At 38.3% G+C, this 20,726-nt stretch overlaps 1 long non-coding RNA gene across 2 annotated transcripts in view; it reads right to left on the reverse strand.

Annotated features, from left to right (window-relative positions):
- Positions 1-18,314, reverse strand: part of LOC147401567 (uncharacterized) — a 34,949-nt gene extending 16,635 nt beyond the window's left edge. The window contains exons 1-3 of one of the 2 annotated variants that reach the window (XR_015178216.1): positions 17,389-18,314; positions 16,830-16,970; positions 15,943-16,062 (exon numbers count right to left, since the gene is read on the reverse strand). This is a non-coding gene — a long non-coding RNA (uncharacterized LOC147401567). Of the gene's footprint in view, positions 1-14,908; positions 16,063-16,829; positions 16,971-17,388 lie in introns of those variants that run through there. The other variant, XR_015178215.1, reaches the window with a different exon arrangement.
- Positions 18,315-20,726: the final 2,412 nt, after the last annotated feature.

A 20,726-nucleotide genomic window follows, 5' to 3' on the forward strand; every position in this document is an offset into this window, starting at 1 on the left:
TTGGATAAACTTTACAACTCCAGACGTAGTGAGGACAGCATAATAGGCAGCTTCGACCAACTTGGTGAAATAATCGATAGCAACTAGAATGTATTCATGCCCGTTTGATGCCTTAGGCGATATTTTACCAATAATGTCAATTCCCCAAATTGAGAATGGCCATGGTGAAATCAGACCAACTAATTGAGATGGTGGCACATGTATAAGGTTCGCATGTATTTGGCATTTATGACAGGTTTTGATCATGTGATGACAATCTGTTTCCATCGTGGGCCAGTAGTATCATTGTCTAATAATTTTCTTAGCTAACATTTTGCCACTCATGTGAATGCCACATTCTCCTGAATGTAGTTCAACCATTATCTGTTCAGCTTGATCTTCATCAACACACGACAAATGAATCCCATTATAAGACCTTTTGTATAAACTTCCTGCGCACAGGATGAATTGAGATGCTAATCTTAGTAGGGTTTGTCGTTCCTTTCTCGATGCTTCTTCCGGGAATTCTTGTTTTTCCAACACTCTCTTTATATCTGTGTACTACGGCTTTCTATCGAGTAGTCGAGTAGCAATGTTGATCTGATGGCAGTATGCGGGTTTGTCTTTGACTTCAACAGTGGTCGGCCTCAATTCCATGCCAGGGGGCAAATGGATCATTGAAGGTAAAGTTGCTAAGGAGTCAGCAAATCTGTTATCCTCCCTTAATAAGTGTTGGAACAGGCTAGTTTTAAACTTACTAACTAAGTTTAATAAATACTCATGATATGGTTTCAACTTTTCATCCCTAGTCTTCCATTCTTCCAATGACTGATGTATGACCAAGGCTGAATCCCCAAAAACTTCAATTTCTGTAATGCCCAGGTCCAAAGCAGCTTCGAGCCCCGCGATACATGCCTCGTATTCAACCGTCTTATTGGTGTTTGAAAAGGCTAATTTAATAGCGATAGGAATGTGGCATCCTTCCGGAGAAAACAGGACTGCCCTTATTCCATACCCATTCTGATTGGCTGCTCCATCAAAGTACAATTGCCATGTTTGGTTTTGCGGTTCTTCTTTAACATGCAAGATGTTCTCATCTGGGAATTGATCAACAAGCCTTATTCCTTCTACTACAGGGTGATCTGCCAAGTATTCTGCTACAGCTCTCCCCTTGATAGATTTATGTGTAACATGCGTGATGTCAAACTCTGATAATAACAACAACCATCGTGCGGTTCTCCCTATCAACGCCGACTTCTCGAAAAGATACTTGAGAGGATCCATCCGAGATAACAAGATAATTGAATGAGACAGCATATAGTGCCGGAGTCTCTGAGTAGTCCATACCAATGCTAAGCAAGTTTTTTCGAGAGTCGAATATTTTCGTTCATACTCCAACATCTTTTTGCTGATGTAGTATGTAACCCTTTCTTTGTGAGTATCTTTGTCATACTGTGCAAGCATGCATCCCATAGCTTCTTCTGTGACTGACAGATAAAGAAGAAGTGGTTCACCCGGTGTAGGTGGAACCAAAATAGGTGGGTTTAAGAGATACTCCTTGACATGGTCGAAAGCCTTTTGACATGCTCATTCCAAACTGTTGGTTCATTCTTCTTGAGAAGTTTGAAAATCGGTTCGTAGACGTTGGTGAGTTGAGCGATAAATCTGCTAACATACTGAATTCTGCCCAAAAAATCTCGAATCTGCTTTTCAGTCTCAGGCGATGGCATCTCTTGGATAGCTTTAATCTTCACAGGATATACTTCGATCCCTCTCTAACTGACCACAAATCCCAACAATTTTTCAGAAGTTACTCCAAATACGCATTTCTACGGGTTGAGGCGGAGTTGGTACTTTTGAATCATCGTGAGAAATTTTTCTAACACAGCAACATGCCCCAGTCATTTTTTGGATTTGACTATCATCTCGTCTACGTAACTTCGACTTCCTTGTGTGTCATGTCATGTAGTAAAGTCGTGGCTGCTTTTTGATAGGTGGCTCCAGCATTCTTCAGATCAAAAGGCATAACCTTGTAGCAAAAGGTTCCCCACTGTGTGATGAACGATATTTTTTGCATATCTCGAGGATCCATTTTTATCTAGTTGTACCCCGAAAAGCCATCCATGAAGGACAATAAAGCGTGTCCTACTGTACTATCTACTAGAACATTTATGTGTGGCAAAGGGAAATTATCCTTTGGGCTTGCTTTGTTTAGATCTTTGAAGTCCACACACATTCTGACTTTTCCATCCTTTTTTGGTACCGGGACGACATTGGCAATCAACTCAGGGTATTCTACTACTTCCAAAAATCCAACGTTAATCTACTTCGTAACTTCTTCTTTAATTTTCAGAGTCCATTCTAGCTTCATACGTCGAAGTTTCTGTTTGATTGGTCGAGCATCAGGATATAACGAAATCCGATGTTGAACAATGTTTGTGCTTACCCCCGGCATATCCTCGTAAAACCACGCGAACACGTCTTTGAACTTTCTAAGCAAGTCTACTATCCCTTCGTGTTCATCGGGAGATAAAGTGACCCCTATCCGAATTTCTTGAGGACTTTCTTTCGTTCCGAGGTTGATAACCTCTACTTCCTCTATTAAAGGTTGAGCCCGACGTTCATTTTCTTGTTCAAGTAATTTGATTATTTCAGGGAGAGGTTCTTCGTCAAAAGATTCTCCCTCTGAAGCCAAATTATTAGTTAAATTATTATTGTGCTCGGGGTAATCAAAAATTTCTTTCATTTCACTAAAAAGAGATGGGGTAATAGGACTCATTGCAGACTTGACAGACTCACTTGACTCAGCAGGAAAAACAGACTCACTAGAAATAACCGATTCAACAGAAATAACTAACTTATTCGACTTAACAGAAATAAAGGACTCAACTGGCATGTCAGACTGAACAGAACTAATGGGACTAACAGACCCATCCTTGGCGTGCCTAATTACATGATAGTTAGAAAGATACCCAACAACGGGTTTGATTACAGACTAAGGATTTGGGATCCCCTTCTCAACTGACAACAGTAGGACACTGTGATCTTTAATGAATAGCTGATCAATGTTGAGGGAGTCCAGATCGAGCTGCCAGTCTTCAACTTTCTTTTCTTTAACTTCTGTGCTTGCTTCCTTTTCAGGCCATTCCACGTCAAAGAAGATTTCAAACCCCGACAGACGAGTACCTGTGATATGATCAATGAACGGCTCTGGGAACCCACAGTAACGGAAGTCTTCTCCTTCTTTCACAAAATAACCATTGAGGGTTTTTCGATAGGGCTTCATTTTAATGAGATCCGTGGTGCGTCTTTGCCTTTTTGCAATTGCCTTGTCCCGCTTTGTCCTCCAATATTGGGCCCAATCTTCCTTAGTAGGCTTATATCCTAACCCGAATGTGACAATGACTTCTTTAATCACTGGTGCCTCTTTGATTCCTTATTGCTTGCGACCTAGACCCATACCTGGGAAAATTTTCATTTTTCTGAACATAATGGCCATATAACAGTTAGAGGTGTTCTCAATAGGGAAATATTCTTTCACCGAATAATCCCATTGAACTGAGCAGATCTTCTCGAATTCGAACCCACTAAGTTCTATCCCCTGTTGTTCTGGCTGAATCTCAAGCAGTGGCTCATTCTTGGCCTCAATACTATTTACGATCCCTACAATTTCAGTGTCTCCATGAAGAGTAATTACTAGCCTATCCTTGATAAACTTGACCTTCTGGTGTAGCGTGGAAGGGATGGCTTTGATCTAGTGTAACCATGGTCTCCCTAACAGTAAATTTAAAGAAGACTGGATATCAATGATTTGAAATTCCACAGGAAATTCTGCTATGCCTGTGGACAATCGAAGGTGCAAAATTCCCAGTACATCCCTCTTGATGTTATCATAGGTTCTAACGTCTTGATTAGTGGGTTTGAGGTCTTCAGCCTTAAACCCGAGACAAGTAGCCGTCTTCAAAGGGTAGACATTCAGTGCACTCCCGTTATCAATCAAAATCAGAGGTACACTCATCCCGTTACAGTCAACTGTGATGTGCAATGGCTTAATGTGACTTGCTCCCTCTTTTGGGAGATCTGAGTCTGAGAAGGATAAGATATTCTCCACGTAAGTCACCCCTACTATGCTGGCCAGCTGATCTGGAGAAGTATCAAGGGAGACTTAGGCTGTACTTAATGCTTTGAGAACAGCCTCCCTATGGGCAGTGGAAGCCATAAGTAAACCCCAAATCGAGATATTAGCTCCTGATTTCTTCAATTGCTTGATCACGGAGTTATCTTCTTCGATATTTTTTTTGATAGGATCTTCTCTTTCTTTTCTTGCCAGGACTGCAGGATTATCAACACAGAGTTCTTATGGCTTAAAAACTCTTCCCTCTCGAGTCATATGTCTAACTTCATCACAGGAGAGGGAGTAAGGCTCATCTTCTTCAGTTAACAAGTATGGATCTTCATCTGTCAAAGATACAGGGCTTTTCAGGTTCATTTGAGTCAACAACTAACAAGTGAATGCGGGACTACTGTAGCGAGGCGGAGATAAACAATATGTATCATCCGAGGTTAGATCAAATGGTTCATAGTTCGTAGTGAAAACCTCATCAGTAAAAGCTATTCCGGCAATGGGATAAATACCGATTGGAACTGTGATCTTTTTGTTGTCAATAAGGTTTTAAATGGCATGGCGCAAGGTGATACATCGATCCGTGTGATGGCCAGGATTTTGATGAAATTCGTAGAATAAGTTGGGGTTGTGTCCGGCTGGCAAGGGATTTGGTAGAGGTCGGGGTTGAATCGGGGTAAGCAACCCTTTTTTCAACAATTTTTGCAAATCTACCGTAAGGGTCATCCCTAAATAGGTAAATTGGTGTGGACTTCGAGGTTGACTTGGGTGAACCTGGTTATTAGTCCGGGCTGGGGGTTGAGCTGGGATGGCTGATGTGTTGGCTATGTAGACATGGTTGGTACTAGGTTTGGGAACGTAAGATTTCTTAGACTTGTTATCTGAGGGGTTAGAAAGAATCCCAGAGGCAAATGCATCCTCGAGTTGGCTTCCGACTTGTAGTAAGGACTGAAAAGTAGGGAGATATTGGGCCACTAGGTGCTGAGCATATCCTTGTGAGAGGTTCTTTAGGATAATCGCTACATGTTCCTTCTCCGAAGTTTTATCCCACATTTGGGTAGCCTTGGCCCTCCAGCGACCAATGAAATCAGTGAATGTCTCCCCATTTTTCTGTTTAGTTGCTTCCAAATCCCTTCTTGAAGTCTCAATCTCGGTACTGTATTTATACTGATGCCAGAAGGCTTTTGACATGTTCTCCCATGTACCCACAGTAACTAGATCTTGAAACATTAGTCAACGTAGTGCTGATCTTGATAAAGTTCTTTGAAACAATAACGTCATCTGTTCATCGCTGAGCCCCATAGTGCGCATGTTGGTAACATACACCTTAAGATGCGTTTTCGTACACCCTATCCCACTAAACTTGTCCATTTTCGGCATCACGAACTTTTCTGACAAATGGATTCTAGGAATGTGGTTCAGAGCTTCAATGTTTGCTTAAATTTCATCGATACCTTTTATACTCTTCATAGCTTACTCCAATTGAGACATTCTATTAGATAACGCCAGATTTTCATCAACATACTATTTGTTTCCGTCGAGTTCGAAGACTTCATGTGGACGTTTCTCTTCAACCTTATTTCCCTTTGGGTCATCTAGGGGATTGCCCGTTAATTCTGAAGTCTGATCTAACACTTGCACTTTGCCTTTTATGCTGTTGATATCATTGACAAAGGCTGCCAAGATCTTACGGATCTCTGTGAGCTCAGATTCTGAAGACATCTCTGCTTGTTAACTTGGTACTATGGCTCGTTCTAACTGACTGGACTTACGACTCCAACTAGGAGGTGGACGCTTGAGTTTGGGCGCAATGATAATCCTATATGACCCCATCAAAGGTGGATTTAGTCAATTTCAGTATTACCCCCTTGATAACATTTTAAAGAATCATTTTATTGAGGTTTGTGCACCAATCCATTAATTAATCCATTCACACAATGAACATTCAGAGAAGAAATAAGTATTTATTTGAAAGAAAAAAAAATAGCTTTATTGAAAATGATTGACAAAGAAATGTTCTTATTAAAAACATCTTTCAACAAATTTGACTTGAACTATTTTTACATGGACGCTTAGCTTTGTCTTGATGGTCATCAGGATTGCTGTCAGGCTTGACCCTCTTGACTCTAACAACTGGCTCTTTGAATTCTGTTGGTCCGTCTAGATACCCTAAGGTGCTCTTGTTCCAAGCCTTCTCAATGAGGTGCACTAACTTTTCAGTCAAAGGCTCGGGGGGAAAGAAAGCTTTGTGCTGAGGTTAGGATAACTCTATGGGTACATCATACTGTTTTGGGATCAAATTAGGATGGTAAAAAGTTGTTTCTTCTAAACCGATCAGACGGACATAGTAGGATCCTTTGGTTCCTAGAACAGGGGGATCAGTCATCCACCAAGGACATCTTAAACCGATATGACGGGCAAGGGGAGAGTCTAACCATTTGTTCCAGGCCTTGACTGAGTTGTGACACACTAACAGGTTTCTTTTGGAAAAGTGCTCTGGCCTATACTCGAGGTTTGAAAGAACATCTACAATTTTGAGACGGTCACAAAGTCACATATAGAGTAAGTAGGGGCTTCCTTTGAAGCTTTCCCATTCACCATTTTTTATGGCATCTAGACCTGAGAAAGTTTCAGCTAGGATGAGGGGTACTGGATTGGCTTTCCTTGAGAGTTGAAAGGTTATATCTATGAAGGACTCAGGGATAGTTTGGCCATCATTATTAGAGGTCAGTATGTATTGGGCTAGGATTCCTAGGCACAATCGATAATCTCTAGTGGCTCGTCAGGCTTCGGGTTTTACATTGATAGGGTGACTGCGAGAGCGATACGGGCCCAGTAAAGGTACTAAGTCCAATATCCCGTTATGGACTAAGGCATTGGCTTCTTCCTTGGAAATGTTCAGCCCTGTGGCGAGGTCACCAGAATATTCGGTTTTCAATGAGGGCCTAACTAGAGATCCTGAAGTGGGTATCCCCATGATGCCACAATAATCCTCGTGAGTGGGGCATAGGTGCATATGCCCAATGTGGAACATATGAAGGTAGGGGTTCCAACGGTTAGCCATAGCACGTAAGAGGTTCCAATATATCTCAAACTCGTGAAAGTAGAGAGCACTTTTCAACATGAATCTCCCGAAATTGATCTTCTCTACAGGGTGCATCCCTATGACGGTTGTTTTGACTAACTGGTCGATCGGGTTATTGCTAGCAACTAACATCCTGGTTTGACACAAAATGGTATTTTAGTACTCTTCCAAAGTCCATGTAAAATATCAATTTTCTTTTTATTTTCTTTTAGAAAATATTTTCCTTTCAGAAAATCTTGTTCTGTGGAAACATTTTTTGAAAAATATTTTTTCTCGGAAAACATTTGTTCTATAAAACACTTCTTTTGGAAAACATTCTTTTCTGAAAAATATTTTCCTTTTGTAAACTATTTTTCTTCCTTGAAAATTTGATTTTCATTTTGATTTAAATGGCTCGGTCCATCATGATTGTTGGATCGAGATGGACTGGGTCATTATTGAATTTTTGCAAGAAACAGATTCTTTATTAGGTCGGTGCACCCATTTTAATTTCCGAAAACAACATTTTTTATCCTTGAGGACAATCATACACTCTAATCTTATCATCCACATCATTCATATACACTCATCAATCAAAAGGTTCCATTCAATAAACAACCCGGGAACACCCACGATAAGTTCGAGTAGTGACCTACAGGGAAGGTTTCTAGACTCTAAGCTTACTACGTGCAATGCATTTTATCTGGCCACCCTTGCCCAAATACACCTATATACCTCTCGATACGTGGTGACTTGGTTTGATATACTGTCTAGGTGATAATCTAAAACCTCAACTCACTTCTCTGAAACCAAAAACAGCTAGTTTGATCTCCAGTTGAGAGGTGGCGCACGATGTTGAGCAATGGCCCACTTAAATACCTCTCTTCTAGAATAGACGTAGTCTATCCCCCTCGTACAATAGGGTACAGTGGGGCAAGATCTCGCTTAGGCACCGATTTTGACCAAGAAGTGCAATTGATATACTTAGATTATCTTTTACATACCTATGGGTACGAGTCAAGAGTTGTAGCTTTCATAAATGGTTTGGCATCCCACGAGGGGACAGACCACGTACTAATACTACATTGGCAATCGGGACATGTGACAGTGTGGCTCACAATAGGTCAAAGGCTCAGGTCGCTCCAGCCTGGGTGCATCAATATACCTTTCAGAGTCACCTGATCAGATGGTACTGATGTCCCAGTTTGATATACCCTAAGGTACGTGACTGGAGTTGTGGTTTTCATGAATGACGTCACATCTCCGAAGAGATCGGGCCACGCACTAGTACCCCTTTGGCTATATGGGACGTGTAAGTGTGCAAAACAGTAAATGTGCATGTGGTGTGTACAAAACAGGGTGGGGTGTGCCCGGGGCCTTTTTCAAACAAATGGGCCCATGGGTCCAATCAAACCAATCATTATAATATGAGCCACATGAATATTTAATCAGAATAAACACCGTTCCAATCACATAAGTAAAGATAAGTACATTAAGCATATACCAATGTTAGAAGCAAGCATTTAATCCAACATTATTTCTTTATGTATTCCCATCAAAGGTTATTTTGGGTGATCTAAAATAATTCAAGACTCCTCAAACATTGAATCGATGATAGGCTATGGAATAATAGCTATTGGAGTATGGGGCGATGTACCATCTTTTTTTCTTTTTTTTAAGAAACAAATTGATTTTTATTTTTCCAAACAAAACATCAAGACCTTTATTTAGCCAATTGAAAAAAAAAACTAAAAAAAAACTATTATCAAAATAAACCAAAAACACAGCCCAACACAATTCTGGGTGACAATTGGTCTGCCAACAAATAAAACCCAAAAAAAAAAACTTCTTAAAATCAAACTCAAGGCTGCCCACAAATCAATCGGTTTTTTTTATTCTTTTTATATTTCTGATTTTATTTTGAGAAAAAAAAAGAAAAAAAAATTAAAATTAACCAAACTGAACACAGAAAACCCCTCTTCATCATTCAAAACCTTTTGACTCATTCGACAATTTACAATCAGCTTCACTATAATAAGCCCGAACTCAAGATCTCAAAGTTCTTTAACAACGAAATAACAGTGCTAAATTTCGTTCTGATTCCCAACCATAGGACTATTTCCAAGTCATGGTTACATGTTTTTTTAAAAAAAATCATTGTCTGCGATCCATTCACGCTGGAGGTTCTACCAAAGAAATAGCTAGTAACAGATTGAAAAAAGCGAGTTTCGTCTGATAGATCAGAACTAGCAGAGAGAAACGTCTCATAGTCCAATCGAAGAACATATGGGTTTTTTCCTTTAAAAGATCGAAGTACCATAGAGAAAACTCAAGCAAAACTTGAATCGAATCACTATAGGCTTTGAGAATCGTTAAAATAAATAAAATCTCTCATTGAAACAAGTTCTTCGTTTCTTTGATTTGTGTTTTAGCAACACAACCTTGCAGGTTTTAAAAAACGATGAAATCTAATATCCCACGAAGGTTTCCTTCGGCAGAAAACTCCCACATTCCTTTAATTGATCGAAAGTTCTTGTAGATAATGGGGGTACGGTTGGAAATCGATTGGAATAGAACTTTCGACTGGGCTTGAGAGACTACATCGATCGATTTCGGGTTGGAACCAGTCGGTCCCTGTTGAAGATGACAAAATCTGAGCGAATCGGTGGAGGAGCCATCTAGTTGAAGCTCCATACCACTCCATTGGAGGAAGCCTATTGAGTTGGTTAGTATCGACTAGATTTGGAGACCAAAATCAATCGGTCTTTGATTCAGTTCGGTTGAAGAAGATGAGTTTAACAAAAGAGAAGTGAAACAAAAGAAAAAATCTTATTTTAAAATAATGGGTTTTAAGATAAAAGAGCCTTATTTCTCAATGCACCCCACTCCCATTGTTTACCCATTGTTGTTGCCAACAGCACACTGAAATTTTATTTTATTTTATTATTTTTTTTTTGTTTGATAATTTTTCTTACTGTCAACAGACAGCACAGTCCCTTTATCAAAACAAAACGATCACAATAAAAAAAATTAAAAAAAAAAAAAAAACTATCACACACCTACTTAATCAAAAGATTTTTTCCTTTTTAAAAAAAAAACGTCCAAGCATAACCAACACGTGCCTAATTAAAAAAAAAACTATCTCCCCGCTTCAACCACCATTAATCCATTAATAACCTTTTTGGAATTTTGCATTATTTTGGATCACCCTAAACGACCCTCAATTGGATAATAAATAATGCTCAATTTGAATCATAACAATAATATGCCAAAATACCAAATATTCAAAGTCCAAACGCATAACTAATAATCGAACCAAAATAACAAATAGATAAAATAAACAACTAAACAAACTAAATAAAACATTCTAGGTTGCTTTAACAATGCTCCCATACTTGGGGTTTTTCAAGTTTGATCCTCAATGGTTCCTAGCAGAGTCGCCACTGAAAGCGCCCTTGATCCGCGGGGTGGGCGGATCCGCTTTTGACCTTTGAGGTTTAGGAATCGCCACCTAGTTATTACGGTCTAGGAACCGAGTACTGACTCTAAACGGATAAAAAAACTAATCTACTAAAGAAAAACTGAATCTGGGGATCACATTACCGGGTTAGAAGGTGTTAAGCACCAACCCCGCCTGGCCAATGCAAGTTTCTACTTATCCCAAATAAGATTACGTTGCTAACAAAAAACCTAGATAGAAGAAATAAAAGAAATTTTACCTTCGAAGTGCAAATAATTTATTCCCTCAGATCTGATAAAACTGCTCCTCGTACCGTACTCCTTGCTTCGTTCTGTCTCCGGATCTGATTTCTGATTTCTGAGGTAAGGTATCTCTTTCTTGGATCTAGATTCTTAGAATTTATTATGGATTTTGGGATGTTTTTGAAGGGCTTCTAGGTGTTTTTCAAGCTAAAATTGAAGTATGGGTGTTAGGTAAGGAGTTGGGGCTTCAAAATTAGGGTTTATGGGAGGCTAGGAGAGCTTTTTGACCTACTTCTCTTAGGGTTTATGATTTGATACGAAAATAAGGTGTGAGGACCCCTATTTATAGATTTTTTTAAGGGTTGATTTAGATAAAATTAGTGTTTAATTAGAATTCTTTTAGTTAGAGTTGTATTTTAGTTAGAATTATTTTAGGTAGATTTGTATTTTAATTAGAATTGTTTTAGGTAGAGTTGTATTTTAGTTAGAATTCTATTTAATAGAGTTATTATTTAATTAGAACTCTATAGGGTTTTGACTTTTGGTCTTATTTGATTGATTTTAAGATTTTGACTTTAGTCTTACTTTGTTGACTTTAATTTTGACTTTAGTCTTATTTGATTGACTTTAATACCTTGAATTTAGTCTTGCTTGGTTGACTTTAATTTTTTGGAGAACCCCCTATATTATATCTTTAATTCTTTGGACCCCCAAATGGAAGGGTCCTTGAAGAAATATCTTGGCAACCCTTAACAATTTTGCCTGAGAGCCTGATTGATCGATTTCTTTGGTTCAAAATTTTAAATTAATTTCATTAATGTTTCACTTTAATTATTTAATGTTTTATTTATTAATTTCGAAATTTTTAATTATAAAAATTGTGAAATTATCGTTTTACCCTCGGAGAGGATTTTTCTCGTTTTAAGTCGATTTTTTATGTTCTAGGATGTTTTAGAATCGATTTTTCGTAAGGAATTCAATAGAAATATTGGTTTGTGTCATTTATGAAATTTATTTTGTGTGAAATGGTCGTGAACTTTATGAGAGGCATTTTCATAATTTTGTCAAATTCTGTGAAAATTGGTGAAATGATTTATTTAGTTCCGATTTGTTATTTTATGTGTTCGAAAGGGTTTTTCTAAGCGTAATGTAGGCTCTAGGGATATTTTAAGGTTAGGGGTATTTTGATAATTTGATCATTTTTTAGTGATTTTTATCGTGAAGCTTCTTTTTGTTTAAAAAATAATGATTTTTATGTTTCTGAGGTCATATTTTCCTAGCGTAGCGTGGTTTCTAAGGTTTTGTCAGTTCGAGATACCTCATCCGAATTTCTAAAACATATCTGGTAACAAAATAAAGTAATGGAATAATCATCCATCATTGGGAATCGTTGCGATCGGGTTGACGAATTGATTAATCAGGCGAGTGCAAAAATGGGGTGTCTACGCAAGCAAAGTACGACGTGCCTCACGATCTTCAACTCATTTTCTTTCATCAAAATTAAAGTTCGGAACGGAGACGCTATCTTTAAGAAGACGAAAATCAAGGGCATCAAAGTGAGGCACTACGTCCTGAACCCACCAATCCCTATAACTCTTATCAAATTGTCGATTCATGTCTTGCACTTTTGGAGGAATAAAAAAGTTGACTCGACTTTTGGTCTGAGTCAAAAACAACCATAAATTGTATAATTCTATCCTATCCATGGATCTTGTGAAAGGAATCGGAGTTCTAGGGATACGTTGATGAAAGCCTTGTTGACGAGCAAACCTGTGAGGGCTATACATTTCCACCTTGCAAACATTACCATATCGAAACATAATAAATCCAGGACGACAGCTTATCATGAAAGCTTGAACTTCAGAAATATCATCACCATCATCAGTCCATATCCTTCTATGACCTTTTGGCGATCAAATCTCCTCAGGATGCCATTTAAAATCACTAGAATCCATGGTGATGATCAGATCCCTTGCATCTTTAGCACAATCTTCCCAATAAAAGTATGAGTTGGAAACACCAGCTGTGTGAACTAGATACGGAGGTCTAAAGTCAGCATCAATGCTACCAAATACTCCCCGAGGAAAATGAAGTCCAACCCACCCAAATAAGTAATGAAGGGGACAATAACTCGTGGAAGCACCTACAACTTTCTGTGTTTTCATACCCCAATAGGTCTGAGTTAGACCTTTATACAAACAACGTAGTACCTCAGGTCATCAATGCTGCTACATTGAAAGTGCCTGGACGAATAAGATCATTATCCTCACAAGGAATAACAAAACGACACAACCATAAAGAGAAGTATGCAGCTATCATAGCATCATCCTCAACATTCTGATTCCCAGGAAAATCGAGCCTGATAAATGGATTTTCTCCCTCTTTACGACCCCCCTTAGCCAAAGTAACTCGAGAAGAAAAACGTCTTCGTAATTTTGTTCTGGAATGTTGATGGCCACTACGATTAAAGTAAAATGGTCTTGCCCTTTCTTTATACTCTACCGTCAAACGAGGATTAGAAATTCGTTCAGCTTTGATGTACCAAAATTCAAGCTATTCACTATGGCTAACACAATCACTCTCCTTTTCAAAAATCAATAAAGCATACGCTTTGAACAGATACTGGCAAGAAAGAGGAAGCCTTGAAACACCGTTGCAACCCATGAGTTCATCAAAACTAGGCACCACCTCTTCATAATACTCACCCGTGATAGAAAGCCCAGAAATCTTCTGCATTTCCCATAAAGAAATGCCAACTTCCCTACTATCCATCACAAAAGTGTTAGTCTCGGGACACCAAAACTCACATAAAGCTCGATACATGCCATTAGGACGGCTGTACTCCTTACTAGCTACAAATATAACTTCACCAAGGGAAGCTGTCGACCTTTTGCTCTGCAGTTTATGGCTAACATCTAAGCTCCAGTCCCAAAAACCACTGAGATATCGAATGTCTCCTCGAGGTTCAATATCTGAACCCCATTGAGTAAAACTTTGCATGATTTTCTACGTCGAAACAGCCTATGGACAATTGCGAGTTTGGTCATGATGTGTAGGATGACATAAAGATGGCTGACGCTTCATATCAATCTCATCTCTAGGGAGTAAGTCAACTGTTGGAGGATATTCACTTAAAGCTGTCATATCAAGTGATGTGTCCCTTTTTGTATATTGCACCTTCAAAGGATCGATCATCTATGTGTGTACAACATGCTTCAGCTCCACAGATGAAATGTTCCCTTTTCTTGAATGATCAACTATGATAACATGGGGAAAACAAAGTCATTTTCCCTTTTGAGAAGGATCTGCAAAATCATTTACCCAACCTTCACGTGGTAAGCTCCGTTTGAAACGATTCTTGTTCCTTGGACCTTTGGAAAGAATGTCCCTAGCCATCTTTGCGAAATTAAAAAAAAATGACTGAACACACATATTCAAAAAAATAAAAATAAATAAATAGCATGTCTCATTAAGTACAAAGGTCACATTGATTATAGATATATAAGGGTATGAATAAAAAAAAGTCATCATGCTCAATAATGCTTTGGCACTAGAGTTTGGCCAATTGACTGTACAAATAATTCGTCGCATGATTTTTCTAGCCAGTTGACTTTTGTCAGCCAGTTGACGTTGTCCTATTTTAAGCACTACTAATGAACAGTCACTTTAGAGATTGGCAAACTAGTTGAATAAATAGGTCGTCGCATGGTTCTGCTGCATATACAAATTTTGCGTACCGCGATTCTTTTAGCTAGTTGACGTTTGTCAACTAGTTGACGTCATCCACTCCTAAGCATTACTGATAAACAGTTACTTTAGAGGTTAGCCAACTAGCTAGACAAATAGTTCGTCGCATGGATCTTCTACGTGTATAAATCTTACATCCTCTAATGCTGCTAGCCAGTTGACGTTTGTCCACTAGTTGACGTCATCCACTCCTAAGCATTACTGATAAACAATTGCTTTAGAGGTTAGCCAACTAGCTCGACAAATAGTTCGTTGCATGGATCTTCTACTTATATAAATCGTGTATCCTGTGATTCTACTAGCCAATTGACGTTGTCCACTTTTAAGCATTATTAATAAACAGTTGCTTTAAAAATTAGCCAACTAACTGGAAAAATTGGTCGTCGCATGGTTCTTCTGCATATACAAATCTTGTGCCATTTGATTCTTCTAGCCAGTTGACGTTTGTCAATCAGTTGACGTTGTCCATTCTTAAGCACTAATGATAAATAGATGCCTTGGAGATTGACTAACTGACTGGACAAATAATTCGTCGCATGGCTCTTCTACGTGTACAAATCTTGTATCCTGTGATTTTGCTAGCCAGTTGACATTATACACTCCTAACCACTATTGAGGAGCAGTTGCTTTAGAGATTGGTCAAGTAGCTGGACAAATAGGTCGTCGCATGGTTCTTCTGCATATACAAATCTTGTATCATGTGGTTTTGCAAGCTAGTTGACGTTCGTCAGTCAGCTGACATTATTCACTCTTAAGCACTAATGATAAACAGTTGCTTTGGAGATTGGCCAACTGACTGGACAAATAGTTCATCGCATGGTTCTTTTAAGTGTACAAATCTTATATCCTATGGTTCCGCTAGCCAGTTGATGTTTGTCAGCCAGTTGACATTGTCCACTTTTAAGTACTATTGATAAATAGTTGCTTTGGAGATTGGCCAACTGATTGGACAAATAGTTCGTCGCATGGTTCTTCTGCGTATACATTTTTTATCACGTAACGTTTTTAACAAATCAACATTGTCTACCACTAAGCAGACTAACAAATAGGTGCTCTAGAAATTGGCAAATTAGCATGTACAAATCCTACATTACGTGATTCTTCTAGCTAGTTGGTGTTATCCGCCCTCGAGCACTACTGATAAATAGATGTTTTGGAAACTAGCCAAATCAAATAAAGTAGAAATCTATTGTTCAGTTGCTCATAAGTTTGGAGTATTCGACATAGACGATAACGCATCAAAAAATTCTTGTGATATCACGACAATTTAACATGCAATAAAAAAAACATGTTAAAGTAAATCCATGCGTCAAGAATACCAAAATACCTATAAAACAAATTCTTGATGATTCTCTAAAGAAAGATGAACTCAAAATCTGAAGCTGTCTTTTAGAGAAGTTTGTGCTTGTGCAATTGTTCTCAAAGTATCAAAGAAATTTGCGCCGTCCTATGAATTAGAAACATGGAGTTAGAAACAATAACAATAATAATAATAATATGTTATTTGCTTCATCAAGGATTTCAAAATGGATGACTACCATAATCCCAAATAAAAAATTAGATTCTTACAATCCTGTCCTCTACTTCTACATGACTTCGGATTATGCTTTGGAGGATCACAATGTATGATCAATGACCCTTTGGAAGATTTGAAATCTTATTAATGCTAGTAAGTGTTTTGTTGAAAAGGAGAAGAACCAAAGAATAAGAAGTTTTGATTGGTTCAAGAAAATTTTTTGCCATCGATTCAGACCTCTTATAGTTCTAAAGGTATTGATACCAGCCAATTTACATCGTGTTTGGGGCGGTGCTTTAGAGGATGTCGGGAAAGTATGTAATAAAAGGTCTCACTAAAAGGAGGGGTTACAAGTGAGTTTTGAAAGGTGCATGGATGGCACAAGCAGATCAGGGGGCATGGCCCTGTTTGTTTGTTTTTTTTTTTTTTTAAATAAATTTTAAAAAGAACAGAAAAAAAAAAAAAAAACTGCCCTTTACATATGGTGCTACTACAAAGGAAGAATTCAAAAAAAAATTCTGAAATTTGAAGAAAAGATATAGGAAGAGTGTTCATGTGTTCATCTAAGCAAATTGGATCAGTGAGTGTGTGCGTGCGTGCACATATCACGTGTGTGGCTATGTGTATAGGTGTGGAGCAGCCCCTGTTTATGTAAAAGAAAACAAAATTTAAAAAAGAAAAAAGGAGGAGGATGTTACCTGTATGCATGTATCACTTCAAGAACCAATGTGTTGCTGCCGATTTGGTTCGTATTGCATCTAGGTTGAACGTCTAAAGCTAGAGGAAGAAGGAAGATATATGTATATATTTGTAGATGTCAAGTGCGATATCTCGAGCCTCTGTTAAAAAAAAAACTGAATGTTGAAGATTTGAAGGTGTCTTGCTTCAAGATCGCATCAGTCTTAATTGACTCTATGATTAACCTGTAGAATTCCTACTTCCACATGAGTGCAAGATGTGATCTCCTCTACGGACCATTCCATTCAACAACAATAAAAAAAGAAAAAAAAAAAGAAAGAAAAAAAAAAAGAGGAAATCATCACCCCTGTTTTGAGATTTATTATATAATATAAAAAAAAGTTTCGATCCTTCTTCATAGATGGAACGTCGTCCTCAATTTATGATCCACGGACGTTTCATCCATTTCACATCAGATTCAAAAGAACCAAATGATTCGTTTGTGGGTAGAGGTTGCAGCCCCTGTTTTGGGCAAAAGAAAATAAAGAAAATTAAAGAAGAAGAAGGAGAAGGAGTTACCTATAGGCATGTAGCGCTCAAGAATTCGACTTGTCGCTGCAAATCCCTTCAAGAATCAGCACTCCAAGAATCGATGTGTTGCTGCGAATCTCTTCAATAATTAGCCATTACCAATAGCAGCTGTGTGCTCTATTTATAGGAGATGAATCCTTCCACAAATCAGCTATTTGTGTTAGATAAGGAGTGAAAGAACTTCACCAAACTGGTTTGATCGGTTTGTGGATGAAAGAATCCTTCCTTGACATCGTTGTGGGTGCAAAGATGTAAAAAAATAAAAGGGAAAGCAAGATATTGGAGAGTCGTTGAGATCCGAGAATGGTTTAGATTGAAATCAACAAAACTCCCTTTCCATGGCTGAAATCTGAGAACGAAGAGAACAAAGAGAGGGAGATTTGGGGTTTTAGTTTGGATACAATTTATATCGGCACCCTAACCTTTGGGTTCTAATAAAAAAAAATGATCTAACATCTCATGTTTGTAGATCATAAGAAACGTGATCGGGCTGCAATCCTCAAGAATGTACTCAAATTTCAGATTTTTTTTTCGTCGAATGATCGCTCCACCTAAAACCACGTTATCTTCATACCTTCGACCAATTTTGGCTGAGCATCACTAATTGAAAAATGGAGTTGGCTACCCAAAGCCACTAACATTACTGCTCCCACTGTAGTTGTCAAGTGTAGACCTTAAGCCTCCCATATGAATGGTTCGCCATACAATCCATAGGAGCGAAGGTGATGATATGCTGTGTGATTGTTGAAACAGAGTATCTTAAAATGAATTTTCATGTTCTGTACTCCGTTGAAGATCAGAAATAAAAAGGTACAATTACAAGCTTCGCATATGTATGCCACAGCCCACTTTGGGGTCAATACAATTGGGCCTTATAAAAAGTTAATGGGTTTGTTTTAGTTTGGTTTAAGTCCAGTCCATAAATAATTAAATCACTATTTCTACATGGATTGAATGTAAAACAACTGTAGAGCTATTACCTTTCCTAATGTGAAGATGTCGAAGGTTTGATCCCATACCTCACAAAATCATTAAAATGATCCTACGCAACTTAGGTGCACCAACTTTGAGTTAGAATATTTTGAGAGCATGATCCTATGCAACCCAAGTATACTTACAACAAAATATGAGTTTCACTATTTTAAAGGGTCTCAAAATTGAAAGAAGTCCCCTCCATTGGATTACACGTGACATTTCCAAAGATGTGTTTCTGATCTTAGCAAAAATACAGGGTCCCCAAAATTTAGAAGGAATCCTCTCCATTGGATTACACGTGGCATTGCCAAGGATGTGTTTCAGATTTTGGTAAAAATGTAGAGGCTTGAAATAATTTCAAAATATCACGAGGAGAGTTCCATAAAAAAAATCCAAAAGGGGCTGTCCACTTCAAACTCGGACATTTTGAGTTGAAAAGCTTGAAAGATTAAGGCATTAACTAAATCAAGAGGTTTTGAGGTTCCATCTGATTTGAAAACAGAAGCACCTATAAAAAAAAAAACAATGACAACAACGTCCGCCTCCACCAAAGTGTCCACACTCTTTACAACATGTTCAAGGACACATTGTCGCTAACCACGCATCTAACAACATATCCTTGAGGGATTATTTATGGGCATCAAAATTTTAAAGAGGCCCTCATGAATTTTATAAATCAAAATAAAGTCCTTAACCTCACAGTTAGGCTCACAAGTCTAAATTGGGGGTCTATTTATCGGGACGGACTTCATATGTTTGGGTTTGAGTTTTCGTAGATAAAGCCCATGATCCAGCAAATCCAAGTGATCCATATTAAATATTGGGCCTTATACCTAAATAAATGAGTTTGGCCTAATAATAATCCATAAAATCCTTAAATGGGATTTGGACAAATTTAACCTCTTAAACAAATCAATTAAACTTCTTTAAGTTGGGGTATAATTGGTAAGCTAAATTACCTTTAAGTCTATAAATACAAGAGCCTCTCTCATTGAGAGGGGATCTTGAAGCTTGGACATTTACCTAGCATGGCTAAGGTGCTTGTGAATGGCATCGAAATAGTCAGGTTCTATTACAAGAAATCCATCCCAATAATAAATCTGAATTCCTCGAGTGGAACTGCGAGCAAGTCAAGTTTACCCTTTTATGTCCCTATCTTGATGGACATGGCTTTGGTCGACCCTTGGATAGGAGTGGCTTGGGAGTTTATAGCTTTCATATGACTATAATCTTTCTTGAGCCAAATATTGAGGCGCTTCACCACTACAAGGGAAATGAAGCTGTGCATAGCTTTTATTAATGGTTATTTTGAGTCTCAAAGGTCTATTTGATTGTATTCAACAAATATATGGCTTCCATAAGAGGAAAATCACCATCTCACCCACTTGTACTCTCATGACTAGGGTAATTTTGGGAGGCTAGTAGTGCGTTCAATTCTTTGTGGGCAGTTGAATGTCTAGTGAGAACCACCAGATATAATACACTTAAGCTTGTGGTAGTACTTGGTAGGTGGGTTACTTTTGTTCTTTGAAGGGGAAGAATCTTATTGGGACCCTGGCTAGAACTGTGTCTGTACCATTCATTCTTACATTTAGAAGATCCATTGGTGGGCTTACGTTGCGGAGAATACCCCTTCGATTAAGGGTATACCTTCTTTATACTCCCATCCATGGGAGTATAATCCATCAACCGCTCAGCTATGACAATTGTAGTCATAAGATCTTGCATACGTTGCCTTTGGAGCTCTATTTGAACCCAAAGCTCAAGTCCTTCTTGGAATAAGAACAACTTGTCGTTTTCTGACATGTCACGGATATCAAGTATCAAGGTGGAAAATTACTTGATGTAATCATGCACTGTACCTATCTGGTGGAGTTGCCTTAACTTTCTACGGGTAATAAACTACACATTCTCTAGTAGAAACTATTTTTTAGCTCCCGTTTAAAGTCATCCCATGTATTGATTGAATATTAGCTACTTTTCATCTCGGTGTACTTGGTTCACTACCATAGTTTGGCATCACCTATGAGATACATGGAAGCTGTGGTGACCTTTACCTCTTCTGAATCAGGACGAGCTACACGGAATGTTCCATATCAAATAGAAAATTTTTGAGCTCTTTTGCATCACGAACACCACTAAAGGTGCGTGACTTGTGGACTTGTAGAAGCGAGAGAAGAGCTTTACTACTAGTAGGTCGTTCATTACAGCTCTGATAAGGAAACTTACCTTGGTAATGAGTTCCGTGATCTATTATTGTAAGTTGTCTAGGAATCCTCAGGTATCTTCCTCGAGGTTTATTAATCTAGTGTTGATTCTCACGGATTCGTTATCCAATTGAAAGCGCCTTA

Source organism: Akebia trifoliata, chromosome 5 (assembly GCF_017979445.1).
Source record: "Akebia trifoliata isolate Shusen 1 chromosome 5, ASM1797944v1, whole genome shotgun sequence".
NCBI lineage: Eukaryota > Viridiplantae > Streptophyta > Magnoliopsida > Ranunculales > Lardizabalaceae > Akebia > Akebia trifoliata.